Below are 15078 nucleotides of genomic sequence, written 5' to 3' on the forward strand. Positions count from 1 at the left end.
TCCCGTGTTCCATTCAGCTGCTGCTAGTGGAGACTTTCAGTCCCCGAAAGGGAAGGTTCTGTGTCCCCGTTTTGTACCAAATAAGTGATGGAAGCTTGATCCTCAGCCTCATAAACCCTGAAGAAGGAGTGATTAAAGTCAGAGGTAAGCCTTAAGGCAGGAGAGAAAAGTAGGAAATGGAACCTTTAACCAGCTGAGAAAAAAGAATTCCAACAGTGCTTAAATTCTTTCTCCTTTCCTAGCTGTAAACCTGCAGTTTTCCAGGAATCTCACATGTTCCATTAGAGCAAAAGGACACGTCCTAACCCCCTTGTGTACCTGGTGGCTCCTGGGTTACCTTTTTGATCACAACTTTGTCAGAAACACCTCTGTTACCACTCTAATCTCAATTATGGAAAAGAGACTTAAAGCCAGAGAGGTTTGGTTTTTGGTTTTTGTTTTGTTTTGTTTTGCTTGTCTGTTCTTTTGGTTTAGTTTTTAATTTTAGGAGATTTTTCTTTTTCATCCTGACTTCAAGCAGCATCCTTAATTTCATCTTATTTTCCCCAGATCATTTATCATTTAATTTCTAATTAAAACTAGTTTCCCATATTTCCAAATAATTTGTTTGAAGTTACTTGATTCAAGCCTTGATCCTTTCCTGGCTTTATTGATTTCTGTTGTTTCCTTTCAGCGGTTGAGGATTTTCCCTGACCTCTTAGAATGCACTGAGTCGCTGGCTTCTCTTCTTGAAAGGGTCTTGCAAACCTACTATGATCCCCAGTTCTTGGCAGAGTTAGGATGAATTACCATATTCTTGGATTACTGGTGCCCTCTTCTGACAGCATGGCAAAGAGTTGCAATCTAATGATTATGTTTTGGATGTTGTCCTCTATGTGACTTGGAATCAGGGAGGCACTGAATCAAACACAGCTCCATCTAATCCACTGCGGTCAAAGTAAGTTTGCTCAACTTAATGTGTTTCTTACTTTTTATTAATTCCATCAATCTCCCCCCACCAAAAAAACCCTATTTAAGGAAACTTGTTAATTAGCATATCAAATAATTCCCATGAAGAAGGAAGAAGAGGGCCCTGATCCTGGAAAGGCTTGATCATGCATTGTAGGGGAGTACCAGGACAGAGAAATGGGAGGGGGAAAGATAGGAGAATGGATGGAGAGAAGAGGACTTATGGGACATTTGGCAGGGGGGCAACTGGGAAAGGGGAAAGCATTTGGAATGTAAACAAAAATATATAATATATACCGTTAATATAATACTATTAATATAATACCCCGCACTTGAATCTTCGGGCCAGAGTTTTAGAATGATCTGAAAAGACAATTAACTTGAGGGTGGAGAGAAGCCAGCTTGTGTGCGAGATATAAGATAAACATGTGAACTCTCGTGGAAAACTGCTGGGATGTCTCCAGACCCTATCAGTATTCTTCTTCAGTTCTGTGCACGCACATCACAGCTCTGCAGGCTTTGACTTAAGGTTCAAGTGGAAATTTCTGGTTTCTCTAACTACTCAGTTGTGCCACGTGATGTTTTTCTGGAAGCAGTCTTATGAGAGGGTATGTGATGTTTTACTGAAAACAGACACTTGAGGGGGGGGGTGTGATGTTTAGAAAGAATATAAATAGAAGCCCAGTAAGAAGAGGCTCTTGCTCTGCTCTTACGCAATGCTTTGCTTCTTCACTGGTCTTCATAGAGAGAAATGCACCAAAGAACTTCTTGTGGTGTTTTGACTGATTCTGGCCACTTCAGCTGACTCCTGCCAATTTAGCCGAGCCTTGCTGTTTCTGATGGATCGAGCTACCACTACTGATTCATGTTTGGTGTTTGCTATTGATCTAGACTGCTGATATGCTGACAATGAAGAGTGGAATCACCCGAAGGAACTACTTTTAAACTGGTCTACAACACCCTTTTCCTGTTAACCTTCTTTCTACCCTACATCTGGTTGGTGGGTTAGAAGAAAGATTGAAGCATTTAAGAGCCCTAAATAAAGTAGGTTTTGAAAAAAAAATCTAAGCCTATATAGGATATTAACAGGATCAATTTTGGGCATGGGAACTTGTCATGGTTGACCTTGATCGTCAATTTGATTGGACCTGGAGTCAACTAGAAGACGTCTGGATAGATCTGTGAAGGTTACTCCAGGATCAAATGAAGGGTCAGCCCCTCACCCAGAGTGGGCAATAGTGTCCAGTGGTGGTCCAGGTATACGGAGATCAGAAAGACAAGCAGCAGTGCTCGCTGATCTGCCCTTACTTCCTGGTAGTCACTGGCAGCTCAGGAGTGAGTCCATCCTATTTCTGCTACCACCCTGCTCCTCTGTCACTCACACCTAGCATCTTGGGCTTTCCTATTGACCGAACACCAGCATCTCTCCTTAAATCCTCCAGACCTTCAGAGCCAGACTGGGACTGCTGAGTCATCCTGAATTGTGAACTGAGCAGCTGTTGGTTTCTGAGCCTCTCCAGCACACAGCAAGCCTTTGTTGGACTATCCACTACACACTGTATGAGATAGCCTAATAAATCACCCCTGTAATGCATTGGTCCTGTTCCTCTAGACAACCCTGACAAACACAGAGTTTTGTAGGCTTGTTCCATCACATAGTTGCCATACTCAACGTATCTAGGGATTTTTTTTTTTATCTCCACAAATACAAGGGTTCTTATTGCCAATTACTGGCTGATGGAATCCATAACCTCATTTCCCTTGCTTTTAGATAAGTTAAGGTGCAATTTATACCCCTGTGTTTTCCTTAGGCTCAGATGAGGGCTGAAATTTCATCTGAGAGTGCTCCTTTGGTGGCACTTTATGTCTTTATCATGCATCCAATTCTCATTTGCATAGGTGTCCAACCTTTCCACATGCAGCATGATATTCTAATCTTCAAATGTATTGGGATACATTCATAGCTATCCTGGACACATATGGTCCACAGGCTGCAGGCTGTGCCATGCTCTTTTGGAGGGTGGTACTTTAATCAATCATAACCAACCCAGATACTTAACTCAACATTGGCCTTTGCAGGAACCTAAGACATGTCCCTTTGTTCCACTTGAAAGAATCCTATCTCATTCATCTTTCATGCTTGGGCTGATCATTGGACCTAACCATGTAAAACTCGCTGCAAATGTTGTTAGGCATCTGACCACTCTGCAAATGCCTTTGAAAACAGTCATGTCTAACTAATATGTTTTTGGGTGGGGGTTGTTTTGGTTTTTATTTGATTTTGGGTTTGGTTTGGTTTGGTTTGATTGGTTTGCACAATGATAATAACAGTGTCTTCTCATGGAGTTTAATAACTTCTACTGGTAAGGTCGCCAACATTCAGTGGTTGCAGACAAATCCTATACAAGAGTCTGCCACTGATGCTGCCTGCCCTGCTACTTTTGTAACTCTTATCTTGTGGTATCAGGTCTAAGTACAATATATGTAGACTGATGTTTGTTGGTTGAATAAATGAGTAGACAGGAAGATGTGTAGGCAGATGGATGAAATGGTCAACAAATATAATAAATAAAAATGTTTCATGCCAAAGAGTTAATGTCACTTCTATGTTCCATAATTGAAAGATGCGGAGTTAGTTTAAATGCTCATGGGAAAAAAAATAGTAGATAAGGGAAATGTGCTTTATGGCTGGATAATGTTTCTCTAAGAAACTATAGATATGTTATTAAACAAACAGTCAAGTGCTGTAGGGTTATGGGTCTCTCGTTGGCTCTGCCACAGGGCACAGGTACTCGGGGAGACAGGATGCAGGTAGTTGACCACATGCAGGTAGACTTACCCCATGCTGTCACCAGGCTGGTGTTGGGTCATAGGGAAGCCTCAGAATACCACTCAGGGAGTGGGGAAGTGCAGTCTGAGGCATGGTACATCTGGAGCTGGCTTGGGGGTCCCCAGGCCTATGACAAGGCCAGGACTGTCTGATTCTTAGGCTCTCGGACATCCAGGCACTGCTGAGGTATATGGCTGGAAGTCAAGGAAGAGCTGAGAGATCGAGCCTGTGGGCTGGATCTAGCCCAGGGCCAGAGGAAAAGGGGAGCACTCCAGCTGGTTCCTGGTGGGGCCGAGTCCTTGGCTTGATGGCAGGCAGTTTTGAGCTTGGTTTGATGGTGGCCATGACTGAGGGCACAGAGAGGCCTTTTACAGGAGATTAGATGTCAGCTCTATAGATAGGCAAAGGCCTTCTCCGTTGCTCCTCATGACAGACCCTGATGAAAAGACGCAGTCCATGGTTTTAAGACGTTTATTGTCATGGCAGAAAGTGGATGAGTAACTGTACCTCACTTCTCAGGGTGGGCCTGACGTAAATACCTTTTTCAGGGAAGAATAACTGGGAAGAAAAGCTTATTGGCTAAGCCCTCCAGGACTTTAGGTACATCATTAAAATGGAGATCTGTCTTGAGCCAACATGGCCACAGGTCACACCCTCTACTTGTGGAGGGCTTGAGGTGTTGCCCATACATGACTGATGGCCACAAATCTATGGGGGGCTGTGGCTAGTGACAGGGGCCCAGTGCCCGGGTACAGGTGAAGCACCTACCATCCCTTCAGGGATTCCAGGGTTTCAAGCCTTAGCTCAACCAGCAACTAGGGTGCCTTTCACAGTCCCACAAAGTGCCAGATGTGGGATACTTCCTTTTGACTTGTTGGTCGGTGGAGCAGAAATCCCCAGTACAATACAAACCATCAGCATTTCTCTTTATTACCAAAACTTGATGATAAGACTATCAAATAGTTGAATCACGGAAAATGGAGAAATCAGGCTGGCACTGACCTGGAAGCTTCCTTCCTATACTTTCACAGCACTGCAAGGTGTTACATAGTCTACTGTAGATCCTGTACTTTCACAGCACTGCAAGGTGTTACGTGGTCTGCTGTAGATCCTGTACTTTCACAGCACTGCAAGGTGTTATGTAGTCTACTGTAGATCCTGTACTTTCACAGCACTGCAAGGTGTTATGTGGTCTGCTGTAGATCCTGTACTTTCACAGCACTGCAAGGTGTTACGTGGTCTGCTGTAGATCCTGTACTTTCACAGTACTGCAAGGTGTTATGTAGTCTACTGTATATCCTGTACTTTCACAGCACTGCAAGGTGTTATGTGGTCTGCTGTAGATCCTGTACTTTCACAGCACTGCAAGGTGTTACGTAGTCTGCTGTGTAGATCCTGTACTTTCACAGCACTGCAAGGTGTTGCGTAGTCTGCTGTAGATCCTGTACTTTCACAGTACTGCAAGGTGTTATGTAGTCTACTGTAGATCCTGTACTTTCCCAGCACTGCAAGGTGTTACATGGTCTGCTGTAGATCCTGTACTTTCACAGTACTGCAAGGTGTTACATAGTCTGCTGTAGAAGGAAGGTTATCAACATTCTCACCCAACCAGGAATCCTAGGAAATATAACGACTTAGTCTGACAAGATACACTCACTGGTACAATAATGTTGTGAATATTAAGGGGACAACCAATAGCTTCCTAGTTGGACTAGCTGTACTGGTAAGGCCTGCTGTACTGGTAAGAAACCATACCTGGTACTTTAAACTCAACTAAGAGCCTGTGGTTGGGGAGATCATAGACCCTAGAGGAGAAACAACAACAACAGCAGCAGCAGCAACAACAACAACTACTACTACTACTACTTTGTTACATGGACACACAAAGCACCTTCTAAATACTTACCCTTATGCTGAGGGCTTTTGTAGCTCTCATCCATCAGAGCTCATCCATACAGTAAGTGATGAGTAACTGGCCAAGTACAGCGAACAAGTTGGCTTCCTCATTCTTAAAGGAGACATCTATATCACACCCCTTCCTACAAGGCTTAGAAAGCATTGAGGAAAGTGGGGGTGGGGGTGGGGCAAAAGACTAAGAGCCAGAGGTTATAGAGGACTTCTGGGAAATGGTGTCTTCTAGATATGGCATGGCTGATATACTCCTGAACTCATAGCTACATGACTCCCTGAACAGGATCACTGCACAGAGTAGAGGAAGTCCTGAAGAAGTGTGTCTTATTGATACAAGCACCAAGCACAGCTGTGTCAAGGACTTCACACTTCAGACCCTTGGAAGTGGTAAAGCCTTCCCCTGGCCTAAGCATGAATGTTGACGCTGTGCAGAAAGCATGTTGCACAGCTTCCTCCTTGCAGACATTGAATGCTACAGACTCCTCCCCTACAGAGACCTAGTACCAAGCTAACTACTCCTGCTTGTGCTGCACACAATAAATGCCCTGAGTCCTGGGTTAAATGGTAGCCTTGCTCCGTTAGGGTGACCGACCTGATGCCAGATGCTCTGTATGTGTGACTGTTATCATTTCAGTGCCTGTCATTTCTTCATTCCCATGTGACCCCAGTCAGGTTTCCAGGACCAAACCCTGCAGGATGCTGCAGGTCAAGCCAGTCAGCATCCCAGCAGGATGATGGAGGGACATTGAAGGCTTCACCCTTAGCTGAGGAGATCTTGGCAGATGGCTGTGGGGAGAAGGAAGCTCTGTTGTTTTTACTGGTGTGGACATTGATAAATTCCCCACACCTCATTGGAATGATCCTGCACCAATACACACATGGGCAGACTAATTGTACTCAGAGCGTTATGTTATTTGTTTGTAATTAATTTTTTAAAATATTTTTATTTTATGATTTTATGTGTATGGGTGTTTTGCCTGGGTATATGTCTGTATGTCTAGTGCATACAGGCCCCACTGAGGTCTGAAGAGAGCACTGAATCCCCTGGAACTGGAATTAGAAACAGTTAGAAGCTACCAAGTGGGTGCTGGGAATCAAACCTGGGTCCGCTGGAAGAGAAGCAAGTGCTCTTCCCTGCTGAGTCATCTTTCTGCCCCCTACTAATCTATTTTAGTATGTTTCTTAAGTTATTAATATGACTATTTTAAATAAGTTAATAAATTATTAAATTTATTATTACTATCATATAACTATTTTAAATAAGTTAATAATATATTACATTTATTAATATAACTATTTTAAATAAGTTAAATAACGTATTGAAATTGGTTAATATATTTTTAAGACATTAAGTTGAGGGGGTGGTCTAAGAGGAGCGGGAGCAGGAGAGAGGGATGTGGATATCAGCTAAAAACACTGTATACATGCATGAAATTTTCAAAAGAATAAAAAAGACATAGTCTATATATACACTAAATATCCTGTACTTGTATAAGAATGACGTCTTGCCATTTGCAGCCAAATAGATGGAGGAAGAAAATACAATGTTAAGTGAAGTACTCAGAAAAAGACAAGTACTGTGCTTGCCTTCCCTCTGTGACAGCTAAAGACAATTGGCCTGAATATAGATTAGTCATGACTAGAGGCCAAGAATTGGGGAGACCACATTAGTCCCACAGGCACTGTATGCATGTGCTGAAACACTGCACTGACCCCCATTAATATGTATAATCTGTCAACACTAATCAATTATAGAACCTTTACATTAGCCCTAAAAGAAGAGTGAGAGTTTCTGTCAGGGTTGAGACCGCCCAGTTAATAGTTTAAAGTGTGTGTTAGGTGTATTAGAGACTCTGAGAGTTGAAAGTCACCGAGTTGGGCAACAGCAAAGGTTTCAGCATAAAGACATATTTAGAAATGCAGCATAGCTCTTGGGAAGCTGGCGGGCAGGGCTGTTGGACGTTTAGCTGGTAACTGTGAAATACCTGTGTTCCCGTGTGGCTTCTGACAGCATTTCCCATGAACTGGGCGACAAACAACTCAGAGGACTGAGGTGTTTCTGCTGGGGAAAAAGGCAGAGTGGGTCCCAGAGCCAAACCTGCCTGGAGTGCTACAGCCAAGCATGGTGGAATTCTCTCATTAGGAGAGGGTCTGCTCAGGGATTCCCAGTTGCCGCTCTCTCCTGGAACTCCTGCTAATTGTCACTTTAGTGTGTCACCTCCCTTCTGTGCAGTGTGTTCCAGGAATTGAGCATTCCACATTTGCATGGGGATGCTCACACACTCAGCCCCTGCAGATGTTCCTGCTTTGATCTCCTTCACGAGTGACAAAGTGTGGTGGCCTTTCTCCTAGCTCCAACTGTCATGTTTAACTAGTTTCTAGCCATGTTCCAAGCAGTATGCTCATACATGGAGACTGTTCCTTTTCCATCCTGTAACCAGGATACCACAGGCAGAGTAACCAAGTGGCTTTCAGAGCTTCCTGAAGAATTTGGTATGGCCCTTCCCCTCCTGCTTTACGGCTTTCACATTCCCTCTTTGGAGAAAGCTTAAAAGAGATCTCTGAGGAGGCACCATGGTGAGCTCCTGGCAATGCCAGACCACACTCAGACTTTTACTCCTGGTCTCAATTTACTCAGCTGAGCTGTGGGTTTTCTCGAAGCTAAAATATGGCTATTAGAAACAAAAAAATCCCTCATCACCACAGAAAAACAGCATAGATAAAACATCTGAAGACTTTAACATTGTATGTATTCAAACCAACCACAACTTTGCTCCCACCCTGTCCTCACCCTGGCTGACCCATTTGCTTGCAGACAAGAGCCTACCCCATGTACTTCTTGGTTAAGGGCCATTTTTACCTGCCAAGGTCTTGCGGTGGACCTGCTCCTATAGGTGGAAATTTAGTTCATTCAAGTTTTAACTGAAATAGAGTGGAGAGCAAGGCTCTGAGGGAGCTTTGCTGTCATGGCAGCCATCACTGTCCTTGGGTTTTGTTTTCCTTTTGTTAGTACTAATGCTAGGCAACAGACATTTTCATCTTTTCCCAACACTACCTTATTCTGTTATTGGAGCTGTAGACCTGTCATGCCACACTAGGATTTCAAATCCCATCGACGTGAGAACTTAAAAATCTATTTGCTACAAGCTCAGGATATATCGAGCCAATACCATTACTATCCTCCTCCCATGCCATGGTATAGTCTCTTGAAATTTACCCACATAGGTTCACATAGGACAGCTTTCCTGTCCCCTTATTGGAAAAGTCCTGGCTGAGACGTTCCCTACCAATGATGCCAACAGATGTCCAAAGGATTCCTGCTTCCTGTCTCTGTTTCAGGTTCAAATGGTTGAAAGAACCCAGATTCCGTGGATACGCACCTCCTGGAATCAATTTATTCACTTCAGTTTCAAATGAATACATTCAGAGGCCTGGCTCTGATGAAAAAGGTTGGATTCTTCTCCCGAACGAAACAACTTGGTAGGATGCCCCAAACCAGGTAGCAAACAACAATGATCCTTGAGAAGTAGAAAGGAGACAAGCTTGGAATCAGTCTCTAAAAGACAGCAAATGATTACCAAGGAGCGTAACTGTAATCTGAGGACAAAGCTGAAGATGGTTATCAGAATACAAAAGCATCTAGTAGGCAAAAAGATGTCTGACACTCAATCTAATATTACGAGGCAGACCCATAAAGAATAACGTTACGTTGTTTCCAGGAAAGAGACTACAGCTGGAGATAGTTATATTAAGTGAATTGGTTTCAATTTCAGAAAGAAAAATATTGTATTTTTCCTCTCATTTTTGGTTCTTAGATTTCATATAGATACATAAGGCAATGAATATGCATATATATATGACATGAAAGTAGAAGCAAAACCATCTAAGAAACAAAGGGACAGGCAGGATGGGGAGGGACAGACGGGAAGGGCCAGAGAACGCATTTAGTGTATGATGGACACTTGTATTACAATATCCCTAATGGAACATGGCACACAGACAATGAAAACACATTATGGAAGTTCTTAGACCAACACCAAGAAAGAAAGAACATGTTCCATAATGAGGAGGAAAATCAGTTTAAATTGACAAGGAATGATATACTTGATAAAATTTGGAGTCAAAGATGGTTTCTTAAAAGTTGCTAAAATTATGTTTTAAATATTTAATAAGATGAAGAAAAGATGAAATATTCAGTGGCCCAAATGAAAAGTACCCAATATAGGATCAATAATATATTAATGTTATGGTTGTAAAATGGTATATTAATATGGTTATAATAATGGTATACTAATATGGCTATAATAATGGTATAATAATGTTATGATTATGATGGTGGTATATTACATTTTGGTATAATAATGGTGTATCACATTATGGTTATAATAAGGGTATATCACATTACAGTTATAATGCTGGTATATCACATTATGGTTATAATAATGGTGGCATTTCACATTATGTTTATAATACTGGTAAATCAGATTATGGTTATAATACTGGTATAACAGATTATGGTTCTAATATTGGTATATCAGATTGTGGTTCTAATACTAGTATATCACATTATGGTTCTAATACTAGTATATCACATTTATGGTTATAATAATGGTATATTAATATTATGGTTAAAATAATGGCATATTACATTATGGGGCTGTGGCAGGACTAGTGACATAAATACTATAAATTATCCAAAGTGAAACAGAAAGAACCATAGAGTATTAGGACGGCCTGAAGTCAACATTCTCCCACAGAAGGGAAAGAGATTGAGAAATCTGAGGAACTATCTTTGTTACTTTTCTATGGGTGTGATAAATAAGACACCATGACTAAGGTAAGTTATAAGGGAAAATGTTTAATTTAAGCTCACTGTTTCAGAGGGTTGGAGTCCATGCTGGAAGAGTAAAGACATGGCAGCAGCAAGAGCTGCAAGCTTAGATTTTGATAGAAATAGGCAGAGAGTGGGAGAGACCGGGGATGTTAGTTTTTTGGAACCTCGGAGCCCACTCTCAGTGACACACCTCCTCCAACCAGGCCATACCTCCTAATCTCAAACAGTACTACCAAAAAGGGCCAAGTATTCTAACACACAAGTTTATGGGGGCTTTCAAACCACCATAAGAGATAATAGACAAAACCCAAAAGTAAGGCAAAGACATCTACTTTGATTACAAAACTTAAAACAACCACACACATAGTTGAACAAGTGTCTTTGTGGGATGCTGGAGCATCTTTTGGGTATATGCCCAGGAGTGGTGTAGCTGGGTCTTGAAGTAAAACTATTCCCAATTTTCAGAGAAACCACCAAATTAAGTTCCAAAGCAGGTGTACAAGTTTGCACTCCCATCAGCAATGGAGGAGTGTTCCCTTTGCTCCACATCTTCACCAGCAAGTGCTGTCACTTGAGTTTTTGATCTTAGCAATTTGGACTGCTGTAAGCTGGAATTTCAGAGTTGTTTAGATTTGCATTTCCCTGATGACTAAGACCTTTGAACATTTCTTTCTTTCTTTCTTTCTTTCTTTCTTTCTTTCTTTCTTTCTTTCTTTCTTTCTTTCTTTCTTTCTTTCTTTCTTTTCTTTTGTGATTATGTCTTTTTTATGTTTTTTATTAGATATATTCTTTATTTACATTTCAAATATTGTCCCCTTTCCTGGTACCCCCTCCCCCCAAAATCCTGTAATCTATCTCCCCCTCCCCAATCAATCCATCCCTGCTTCCCTGTCCTGGTATTCCTCTACACTACGGCATCAAGTATTTCCAGGACCAAGGGTCTCTCCTCCCTTTGGTGTCTAACAAGATCATCCTCTGCTGCCAATGTGTCTGGGGCCATGGGTAATCCATGTGTACTCTTTGGTTGATGATTTTTGCCCCTGGGAGCACTGGGAGTACTGGGTGACTCATATTGTTGTTCCTCCTGTGGCACTGCAAACCCCTTCAGCTCCTTGGTTCCTTTCTTTAGCTTCCCCATTGGGGACCTTGTGCTCTGTTCAATGACTGTCTGAGAGTGTCCCCTTAGTATTTGTCATGCACTAGCAGAGCCTCCCAGGTGAAAGCTATATCCGGCACCAGTCAGCCAGCACTTGTGGGCATCCACAATAGTGTCCAAGTTTTGTAACTGTATATGGGATGGATCACTAGGTGGTGTAGTCCCTGGATAGTCTTCCCCACAGACTCTGCTCAACCTTTTATCTCTATATCTCCTTCTGTGGGTATTTTGTTCCCTTTTCTACAAAGGACCCAAGTATCTATACTTTGTTCTTCCTCCTTCTTTGGCATCCTTTGATATGTGAATTGTGTCTTTGGTATTCCATGCTTCTGGGCTAACATCCACTTAACAGTGAGTGCATACCATATTTTGTGATTGGGTTACCTCACACAGGATGATATTTTCCAGTTCTATCATTTGTTTAAGAATCTCATGATTTCATTGATTTTAATGGCTGAATAGTACTCCATTGTGTATATATACTACATTTTCTGTATCCATTCCTCTGTTGAGGGACATCTGAGTTTTTCCAGCTTCATAAAAGCCATATTATAAATATGGCTGCTATGAACATAGTGGAGCATGTGTCCTTATCACATGCTGGAGAATCCTCTGGATATATGCCCAGGAGTGGTATAGCTGGGTCTTCTGGTAGTATTATGCCCAGTTTTCTGAGGAACCACCAAACTGATTTCCAGAGTGGTTGTACCAGTTTGCAATCCCACCGGCAGTGGAGGAGTGTTCCTCCTTCTCCACAACCTCTCCAGCACCTGCTGTCACCTGAGTTCTTTATCTTAGCCATTCTGACCGATGTGAAGTGAAATCTCAGGGTTGTTTTGATTTGCATTTCCCTGATGACTAAGGATGTTAAACATTTCTTTAGGTGCTTCTCAGCCATTCAATATTCCTCAGGTGAAAATCTTTTGTTTAGCTCTGTACCCCATTTTTAATAGGGGTATTTGGTTCTCTGGAGTCTAACTTCTTGAGTTCTTTGTTTGCATTGGATATTTCTTTAAGTGCTTCTCAGCCATCCAAATTCCTTTGTTGAGAATTCTATTTAGCTTTGTGCCCCATTTTTCAATTGGGTTATTTGGGTGGTTGAGGTTTACCTTCTTGAGGTTTTTTTTTTTTTTTTTTTTAATAAATTTTGGATATTAGCCCTCTGTCAGATATAGGGTTAGTGAATATGAAGGCTGCCATTTTGTGCTATTGACAGTGTCCTTTGCCTTACAGAAGCTTTGCAATTTCAAGAAGTCCCATTTATCAACTATTGATCCCAGAGCCTGAGCCATTGGTGTTCTGCTTAAAAAACTGTCTTCTGTACCAATGCATTCAAAGCTATTTCCCACATTCTCTTCTGTGAGGTTTAGTGCATCTGGATTTATGTGGAGGTCCTTGATTCACTTGGACTTGACTTTTGTGCAGGGTTATAAATATGGATCAATTTGCATTCTTCCACATGGAGACATACAGTTAGACCAGCACCATTTGTTGAAGATGGGTTTTTTTCCATTTTATAGTTTTGGCTTCTTTATAAAAAATAGATGTGTGTTTATTTATGGGTCTTCAATTCAATGCCATTGTTCAATGTGTTTGTTTCTGTACCAATACCATGATATTTTTTATCACTAGTGCTCAAGCTATTAGTATAGCTTGAGGTCAGGGATGGTGATTCCTCTGGAAGTTTTTTGTTTGTTTGTTTGTTTGTTTTTTGTTTTTTTTATTAAGGATTGTTGTGGCTATTCTGGGTTTTTTGTTTTTCCATATGAAACTGAGAATTGCTCTTTTAAGGTCTATAAAAAATTGTGTTAGAATTTTGATGAGGATTGAATTGAATCTGTAGATTGCTTTTGGTAAGATGGCGATTTTTACTATGTTAATCCTGCCTATCCATGAGCATGGGAGATCTTTCCATCTTCTGAGATCTTCTTCAGTTTCTTTCTTCAGGGACTTGAAGTTCTTGTCATATAGACCTTTCATCTGCTTGGTTAGACTTACACTAATATATTTTTATATTATTTGTGATTATTGTGAAGGGAAAGAAATTTCCATAATTTCTTTCTCAGCCCATTTATCCTTTGTGTAGAGGAAGACTACTGATTTGTTTGAGTTAATTTTATATCCAGCCACTTTGCTAAAGTTGTTTATCAGATATAAGAGTTCTCTGGTAGAATTTTTGTGGTCGCCTATGTATACTATCATATCATCTGCAAATACCAATAATTTGACTTCTTTTCTAATTTGTATCTCTTGATCTCTTTTAGTTGTCTTATTGCTCTGGCTAGATTGTCAAGTACTATATTGAACATATAGGGAGAGTGTGGGCAGCCTTTTTTCCCTGATTGTAGTGGAATTACTTTTAGTTTCTCTCCATTTACTTCAACTATGTTCATAGAAATTTTATTCATAGTAGCCAGAAACTGGAAACAATCTATACATCCCTCAACTGAAGAATGGATAAAGAAATTGTGGTATATCCACACAATGAAATACTGTTCAGCTATTAAGAAAGATATCATGAATTTTGCAAGCAAATAGGTGGATCTTGAAAATATCTTCCAGAAAGAGGTAACCCAGACCCAAAAGGACTGCATGGTAGGTACTCACTTAAAAATGGATATCAGCATAAAATACAGAATACCTATGCTATACTCCACAGACGCAAAGAAGCTAAACAAGAAGGAGGCCACAAGTGAAGATGCTTGAATCTCACTGAGAATGGGGACTAAAATAATCATAAGAGGCAGATGGAGAGAGGGAACCGGGTGGGAGAGGGAATAGGGAAGGGAATGAGGAAAGTTTAGGACCAGGACAGAAGAGATGGCCTTATGGCCATGAGAATGAATGGAAATCTGCAGACAGGGGTGTGGAGGTGGGGACATCTCCAAGAAACGACAGAGACCTGGAATGAGGGAGATACCCAAGAATCAATGGGGGTGTCCTTAGTTATGATTCACAGCATTTTGGGATAAGGAACCTGAAGAGGCCACCTCTTGTAGCCAGGCAGGAACCCCAATGGAGCAATAGGAACACCAACTCACACACAAAACATTTGACCCAAAATTTATCCTGTTTACAAGAAATGCAGGGATGGGGTGGGTGGAGCAAAAACTGGAGGGACTCACTATCCAGTAACTGGCCCAACTTGAGACCCATCCCAAGGGCAATCACTAATCTCTGACATTATTAATGATAATCTGTTATATTGGCAGACAGTAGTCTAGCATGGCTATCCTCTGACAGGCTCCACCCAGTAGCTGACTCAGACAGATGTAGACACACACAGCTAAACAATGGATGGAGCTTGGGGACTCTTATGGAAAAATAGGAGGAAGAATTGCATACCCTTAGCATATAGGAACTCCACAGGAAGACCAACAGGGTCAACTAATCTAGATG

At 41.4% G+C, this 15078-nt stretch overlaps 1 long non-coding RNA gene across 1 annotated transcript; it reads left to right on the forward strand.

Moving 5' to 3' along the window:
* Window positions 1–3526, forward strand: LOC127665844 (uncharacterized). Its single transcript, XR_007973512.1, has 3 exons — window positions 1–144; window positions 674–937; window positions 1694–3526. It is a non-coding gene; the product is annotated as an uncharacterized LOC127665844 (long non-coding RNA).
* The last annotated feature ends 11552 nt before the right edge of the window (window positions 3527–15078 follow it).

The sequence above is a fragment of the Apodemus sylvaticus genome, chromosome 15 (genome assembly GCF_947179515.1).
Source record: "Apodemus sylvaticus chromosome 15, mApoSyl1.1, whole genome shotgun sequence".
NCBI classification, from domain to species: domain Eukaryota; kingdom Metazoa; phylum Chordata; class Mammalia; order Rodentia; family Muridae; genus Apodemus; species Apodemus sylvaticus.